This window comes from Haliotis cracherodii, unplaced genomic scaffold (genome assembly GCF_022045235.1).
Source record: "Haliotis cracherodii isolate W230 unplaced genomic scaffold, xgHalCrac1.p SCAF_5, whole genome shotgun sequence".
Taxonomy (NCBI): domain Eukaryota; kingdom Metazoa; phylum Mollusca; class Gastropoda; order Lepetellida; family Haliotidae; genus Haliotis; species Haliotis cracherodii.
Genome location: NW_027266308.1, coordinates 24,294,445 through 24,302,963, shown reverse-complemented (window position 1 = coordinate 24,302,963; position 8,519 = coordinate 24,294,445). Strand labels below are relative to the sequence as shown.

The following is an 8,519-nucleotide window of genomic DNA, read 5'->3' as shown; positions in this document are numbered from 1 at the left end:
TCTTGGGAAATCTATATGAGTGAGTGAGTGAGTTGGGTTTAACGCCGCTTTTAACATTATTCCAGTTATATCGTGGCGTGTCAGCTTAATGTGGGAGGGAAGCCCGAAGTGATGCAGGTCCCAGGCGTTTATCACTTCGGTGAATCCCACGAGCACGAGTGCTGACAAACCTAGAAACATTATCGGGGCGAACCGGAATTCGAAACCACAATCATAGGTTTCTGGCGTGGCCAAGGGACGCAACTCCGCACAGCGAATCGCGGCGCCGACGAGTGGGCCATCCGTGCTCCCGGAAATCTATATGAAGGTATGTAATGTACGAGCATAGATATTCTTCCAAAAAATGTCGAGGATACTAGGAAATAAATTAAAATTTCTAAAATTGTAAGAGATATTAGTTTCTATGAAGTAATTGTTTGAAAATAATGAAAGAATTAGGAACACTTTACAACCGGTAGTGTAGTATGACAATAGATGTTATGATCGCCAACAATCTTGAAGAACGACAATAACCGATCCACTGCCAAATCTGTCACTAGGTCTCAGGTTGACATTGGTTTGACGTTCATTTCGACACAACCACGCCTATCAAGGAAGTGCAATGTGAATCAGGACTCATCTGAAAACACGGCATTGCCTAAAAGTCGGGCCGGGCCGGGCCAAGACGGGCCAAAGTGTTATTGGCTAATTACTTCATTATCGGCGATCATCCCTACATATAATTGATGAAACATACATACATGACATTAATGCACAATCACCAAACAAAAAAGTGCACCATAATTAGGTAATTCGGAGTAAATCGCTTGAAAACCAGAAAGTGGAGCTGTGTGTAAGCGTCGCTGATCTAGGTAACATGTAAAAGAGCAATCGTTAAACGAAATAAGATTTGACACGTATCAAATACTTCTAGCTCTCGTGATACAAATTTCCATCTGCGGGCATGGCGTTTATATGTATAGCATAGTACTATATCTCAGTAAATACCACTTTATAATGTGACTGTTTATCGTATTTAAAGCGTACACGTTGGTTATAGTAGACCTCTTCTCCCTATACTCTCGACAGTCACACAAGTGTTCGGTCCGACTTGGCCCGGGCTGTCAAAATCAACTTTAAACTTACATATGTATCTTCAAATGGATTCACATGTATAAACTAGGATAATATCTACCAAAACACCACTTTATAGTGTCTCAGATCGTGGTATTTAATGAAAACAAGGGGCTCAAAGTGAAGCCCTTTTCCCTCTACATTCTCAACATTGTCTCTATCAGAAGTGCTTGGCTTGTGTTGGGTCCAACTTGGTCCGGGCGATCAAAATCGACTTTAAACACACAGATGTATCTTCAAATGTGTTTACATCTATAGATTAGTATCAAATCTACCTCTATACTACTTTATAATGTCACGGTACATCGTATTTAAAGAAAACAAGGGGCTCAAAGTGAAGCATTTTTACTGTATTTTCTTAAGAAAATCCATGTCAGAAGTGTTCGGTCCGATTTGGCCCGGGCTGTCAAAATCAACTTAAACCTCACAGATGTATCATCAAATGGATTCACATCTATAGATTATAATTATATCCACCTAAATACCACTTTATAGTGTCTCAGATCGCTGTACTTAAAGAAAACAAGGGGCTCAAAGTGAAGACCTTTTCCCTCTATATTCTCAACATAGTCTCTATCAGAAGTGTTTGGCTTGTGTTGTGTCCGACTTGGCCCGGGCGGTCAAAATCAACTTAAACCGCACAGATGTATCATAAATGGATTTACATCTATAGATTAGCATTATATCTACTTAAATACCACTTTATAGTGTCTCAGATGGCGGTATATAAAGAAAACAAGATGCTCAAAGTGAAGCTCTTTTCCCTCTACATTCTCAACATAGTCTCTATCAGAAGTGTTTGGCTTGTGTTAGGTCCGACTTGGCCTGGGCGGTCAAAATCAACAGATGTATCATCAAATGTATTTACATGTATACAAAGTGAAACACTTTTTCGCATACTCTCAACATCCACTCTCAAAGTAGTGGTTGTTTTGCCTTAGCCAAAATTCACCATAACCTTATAGACATAAACGTTGTATTTGTCATTTTAACTGTAACCTTTTGATCGAAATCCTATTCTTTTGTAAAAGAAAATAACTTACACGTTTAGAGGCCTCCTAATCTTAAATCCTTGGTAGAAAACGAGTGACAAGGTAGACACATTTGTACGTTATCCATAAAATTGTGTCTACCTTGTCATCCGTCAACTTCTAAGTAATGCCTCTCAAACAAAGAGAAAACGAATGCGTTGATGTACAAATGTTTCAACTGTTAGATGAATAGTAGACGTCACACATCGTTCGATCATTGTAGTGGTCAGTTTACTGACCCGGTGTATTGACATTTGTCATCAGCAGGTTGTCAGTTACTGACCAGACCAGACCACACCACGTGTGTTTGTGTCTACGTAAACATACTAATTGTTTTTTAAGATCACAGACCCCCTCGTATGAAATTAGTCCTTTTTAATTGAAAGAAACGCGGGAAAGGATTATTCCAAATGATCAGATACTGACAGGTTGCGTAGACTGGGAGGAAACATAAAAGTTGTTGGCTTCTAATTGTGACACTGTTAGTACGATGTATTTACTACATGCCATTCCACTTCCCGTTATTAGTATTACTATATTTATAATCACCAAATAAGTGAGTAAATGCTTTTGACTTCCCCATTCACGAGATTAATATAAGCTTGAATACCTTGTTTGATCTCATTGTAGTGAAAGTTTTGTCAGCTATGTTGCTGAATAAATTGTAACTTAAACTGTTTATTCCAACAACAGATATGGTGTGTTTATATGATGTTTATATGATGTCATAAGCAATGATCTTTAATCAAACGTGTTTAGAATTTGTAAGAAATGTAAAAAAACACTATTTCAAGACTCACACATATATGTTCCTTTATTATGTTGATTCAGAAAACGCAGCATTCATATTCATATTTATTGTAATGTGAATTTTAAACATGTGTTTTTAACTTTCTCAATTATGTTTTGCCTTTTTACGCAATATTTGTTCCAACATCAGGTGTAGACACTTGTCTGTCGGAAAGACAACCTTGCGGTGTCTTTGCCAAACGCAAATTATAATCTCAGAAGATAACTAAACTGTAATTATTAATATACCGATTCGGGTTGAGAATGCACTTACAAAACTGATTCACATGTACTCATAGAACAAACGCATAATGTTTCCAATTGAGAATTATTCATAACGTACTACTGGTTAACACGTCATGTGAACACATCTCAATGTTGAACATTAGATCAATCGTGAACTGTTACTCAAATAGTATATGTACTTACATCTGAGGTACCACTTAGGTACCAGGTTTTCGTACTTTAACATATGCACATGTACATTTATTTTGCAAGAAAAATACCTTCCTGCACCAGGCCATTAAATGTGTTTCCGAAAAGGGGAAATGTGAGTTTGTGCAATCCAGGAGGGGGGCTTTAGGGGTTGCTTATATAGTTATTTTGAAATTTTGAGATTTGGAATGAATGCCAAGAGTGGTTGGAGGACGAACCAAGGGAGCTGTGTGTGTTGGGTGGTTGTTAGATAAGGTAGTTTTGGTTTTAATATTTTATTTGGGGTTTAAAAGCGACTAATCAGTCCTGTTTTAATTAGGTGGATGCCTAAGGCTTTGAATTTTTCTAATTTATTTTGTGGATTTAGGATTGATTCTAGAGTAAGTGCGGTGTCTGTTGTGTTGTTCGGTGTGTTTGGTAGTGTGTTTAGTGAATGAGTACCTGTTCTGGTGTTTCTTGTCGTTTGCAATGTTGGCGTGGCCTGTTTGCAGTTTGGTAATTATTCGGTCGATTTTTTTGGATGGGTGTAGTGATTTTGGTTTAGTTAAGGGCTTTTTGAGTACTTTCCTGATTTGGCTATTTGAGTTTCGGTATATATTCTGCCATTTTTTGTTGATTTTTTGTTTAGTGACACTTTTGATTTCTGATTTTGAGCTGGGTAAGTTCAAGCTTATTTCTGGGAGTTAAAGGGATAATTTTGCTGCTTTATCTGCGTTTTCATTTCCAAAGATTCCTACGTGGGCGGGGATCCAAATGAACTCTATTTTTTACCTGGCTTAGTTAAGTTGTTTGAGCTTTTGAGTATTTGATTTATTAGTATATATGCACGTTAAGTGTGGAATTCATCCAAATTACACCTGTACTCAGCTTGATTAATTGACCCTTGTGTAATTGTAATCATGTAGGTGTTGCGTAATCAGTCAACCATTTGCCCTTAATCATATTAATCATATGATTAGCTGTCCTGAGCTTTTGGTGGTAGTTAATAGCATACCGTTTCTTTGATAACAGGTGAACATAAGGTTATGTAATGAGAAAATTACACGTCGATTGAAACGTGACGCTTTAATCACCGAAGTCCTATCTGCAGACTAATATGCTAATCATAGCATATGTCCAGTTCGGTCTTTGTCCAGTTAAGGATATCTACACAATGAGCAATGAGATGAGCAATCTCGATGACAATGCAAAGAATAACACAGTTCCAAGTAGTAATTACTGCGATGTAATGAGGAGCCATCTGGTGTAGGACTGGAAGTGTATAAAAGTTGTGCTGTGTCGAGACATGAGCATCACTCTCAATATGAAGACTTTCCTGGTACTAGTGGCGCTCTCCTATGTTGCCACATGTTGGTGCTATCCTCTTCAGGATGGTACTGAACGTCCCTCGGAAGGACAAGAAAGAGAAGGTACCTGAGGTCCCGGAGGTCAAGAAAATGAAGGCCCTGGAGGTCCCGGAGGTCCAGAAGATCAGGGAAGAGGAGGTCCCGGAGGTCAAGAAAAAGAAGGCCCTGGAGGTCCCGGAGGTCCAGAAGGTCAGGGAAGAGAAGGTACCGGAGGTCCCGGAGGTCAAGAAAATGAAGGCCCTGGAGGTCCCGGAGGTCCAGAAGGTCAAGAACCATCACGACCACGCAGACAAGCACCACCAACAGAAGGCCCTGGAGGCCCCGGAGGTCCTGGAGGTAAAGAGAATGAAGGCCCTGGAGGTCCCGGAGGTCCAGAAGGTCAGGGAAGAGAAGGTTCCGGAGGTCAAGAAAATGAAGGCCCTGGAGGTCCCGGAGGTCCAGAAGGTCAGGAAAAAGAAAGTCCCGGAGGTCCTGGAGGTAAAGAGAATGAAGGCCCTGGAGGTCCCGGAGGTCCCGAAGGTCAGGGAAGAGAAGGTTCCGGAGGTCAAGAAAATGAAGACCATGGAGGTCCCGGAGGTCCAGAAGGTCAGGACAGAGAAGGTCCCGGAGGTCTAGGAAATGAAGGCCCTGGAGGTCCTGGAGGTCCAGAAGGTCAGGAAAAAGAAAGTCCCGGAGGTCCCGGAGGTCAAGAAAATGAAGGCCCTGGAGGTCCCGGAGGTCCAGAGGGTCAGGAACCATCACGACCAAGCAGACAAGCACCACCAACAGAAGGCCTTGGAGGCCCTGGAGGTCCTGGAGGTAAAGAGAATGAAGGCCCTGGAGGTCCCCGAGGTCCAGAAGGTCAGGGAAGAGAAGGTCCCGGTGGTCCCGGAGGTCAAGAAAATGAAGGCCCTGGAGGTCCCGGAGGTCCAGAAGGTCAGGAACCATCACGACCACGCAGACAAGCACCACCAACAGAAGGCCCTGGAGGCCCCGGAGGTCCTGGAGGTAAAGAGAATGAAGGCCCTGGAGGTCCCGGAAGTCCAGAAGGTCAGGGAAGAGAAGGTCCCGGAGGTCCTGGAGGTCAAGAAAATGAAGGCCCTGGAGGTCCCGGAAGTCCAGAAGGTCAGGGAAGAGAAGGTCCCGGAGGTCCCGGAGGTCAAGAAAATGAAGGCACTGGAGGTCCCGGAAGTCCAGAAGGTCAGGAAAAAGAAGGTCCCGGACGTCCCGGAGGTCAAGAAAATGAAGGCCCTGGAGGTCCCGGAGGTCCAGAAGGTCAAGAACCATCTTGACCACGCAGACAAGCACCACCAACAGAAGGCCCTGGAGGCCCCGGAGGTCCAGGAGGTAAAGAGAATAAAGGCCCTGTAGGTCCCGTAGGTCAAGAAGGTCAGGAAAGAGAAGGTACCGGAGGTCCCGGAGGTCAAGAAAATGAAGGCCCTTGAGGTCCCGGAGGTCCAGAAGGTCAGGAAAGAGAAGGTCCCGGATGTCCTGGAGGTCAGGGAAGAGAAGGCCCTGGAGGCCCCGGAGGTCCCGGAGGTCAAGAAATAGAAGGTCCCGGAGGTCCCGGAGGTCAAGAAAATGAAGGCCCTGGAGGTCCCGGAGGTCCAGAAGGTCAGGAACCATCACGACCACGCAGACAAGCACCACCAACAGAAGGCCCTGGAGGCCCCGGAGGTCCCGGAGGTCAAGAAAATGAAGGCCCTGGAAGTCCCGGAGGTCCACAAGGTCAAGAAAAAGAAGGCACCGGAGAACAAAAGGATGAAGCATCCACAGGTCCCGAAGATAGGCCACCACCTCCTCAACAAAAGAACTGACAAGGTTAGCGTGTTTCTCACTGCTTCGATTTCTAATGTACGTTTCTTGTACATAACTTAACGCAATGTAACACTAACTTTAATATTCATGGGATATATAACAAGATGAAAACGTTCAAACTAGACCCAATATATGCTCTTGTTTCATTATAAAGCTGTGCATACATTATTGTTGTTACTGTTTTACGGAAGCTTTGCTTTCCTTTTCAGATGGCACCATAAAACCATTGAACACTGAAAGATTTTGTTGTACATATGTGTTGCATACCTGGATTTGTTATGGAAATGCATGTATAATTTGGTATATGAGAAACAAACACGTCATCGAATTAGTATTTTCCACAGCAAAATAAACCTAAGACGTGGGTGGGCCAGTGGTCTAATCAGCTAATTAGAAAGCTGCTGTCGTTGGTTTGAATCCCAGGGTCGCCTTGACTGGTTTTCTTGTTTTGTCAGCGCCGTAACAGTAACTGTCGGGCTTTCTTCACACATCAAGCTAACTCGCCATGATATATCTGATATAGTGTTCAAAGCTGCGTTAAACCAAACGTACTCACTTACTCACTAAGAAATAGGTTGACATTGTACAGCAAGACAATGAATTTTATCGCAGTTAGTTATAAAGCAATGGTTATAACTAAACCATTTACTTTTCACTAATAAACCACTGTAACAGCTGATTTGGTTATTGTGAATGCCGAGCGCCAGACAGGGTAACAACAAGTACCATCTTTTAATGTCTTTTGGTATGGCGCGGCCGGGGCCCGCTCTCCAGGCGGACGCTCTACCACGAGACCACGGACGCGGTCCTGTTTGACCCGTAACTCGTACGCCAATACCCTGACGAAAGTTTGCAGTTATTTGATTAGCTGTTCGAGCTCGATTTCGTAGAGCTTAGTTTCGAATCAATCGATCCTGTACTCTTGTTGTTGACCTGGACACAGCGGGGTCAATCGTCAACATTTTTGGTTTGTTGGAACTGCTCCAAAGTCTGCTGATCACAAACTGCGAAACACTAAACGTATTGGCCACTGTACGGTGACCTCTTCCAGCGCCCAACATACCACTATCCCGAAGATGCAGCATGCGCGTTGCAGACGCCACATCGCTATCCCATAAACAAACAATGAATGAAATCAAGTAAATCATCACTATGAGAAGTAGAATTAATAATATTGACAGAAATCATGGCCCACAGAGATCAATCGACCTGGTTTACACATATTTGTATTCATTGAAATGAGTTGGGATTGGTGAACAAGCTTTACAGCTTATGTTAACAACGCTCCCATACAACATATATTACATATTGAAATGAAGGATGTGACGTCATCAATATAGACATTATTTAAATAATATGTTTGTACATATTACATCAAATACAAATACAAAGTGAACATAAATAGAAAGTTACAGCTTGTGTGTGTCTAACAAGTCGTTTGTAATAAAAGTTATAGTCAATCATGAGGTTATTGTCCAGTTAATTTAAATATTAATTTGTGAAGAGCTGAAACGTTTTGTCTTGATGATGAAATCGTGGACGGATTCAACTGATTTCTGGTTTTCAGAGTGAGCAAGTTCATTGTTTCCGTTCATAAAAATATCCAGGTTATAACCGGTAGTGTAGAAGTGCATATTAAGTCTTATCTGAGTAAAGGTAGAGCAAGTAAAAAAATAATGTAGGGCGTTTTCACTCTGATATCCACAGGAGCAACACGGACTGTCAATTAAATGTCTGTTATAATACTTATCGGCGTTTACGTCGCTACAACCGAGTCTGAGGCGGCAGTGAACGATTTGGCAGAATCGAGTGCCATAGCTAAGGTCAAAACAAGTCTTATTTTCGGTTTTCGTAATTAGGTTTTTAAATTCTGACAGACTACTTGACTCTTTGGAATTTGGTAGAGCATTCCATAAGTGTATTGTGTCTGGTAAAACGGATTTGGCGTAAGAAGAAGTACGGCTATGAATTCCTTGTATTTTAGAACTGTTACTTAAATTATAGTTTG

The 8,519-nt window shown here is 42.2% G+C and overlaps 1 pseudogene; it reads left to right on the top strand.

Moving 5' to 3' along the window:
- The first annotated feature begins 4,738 nt into the window (after positions 1-4,738).
- On the top strand, positions 4,739-6,732 carry LOC139443616 (uncharacterized; annotated as a pseudogene).
- Positions 6,733-8,519: the final 1,787 nt, after the last annotated feature.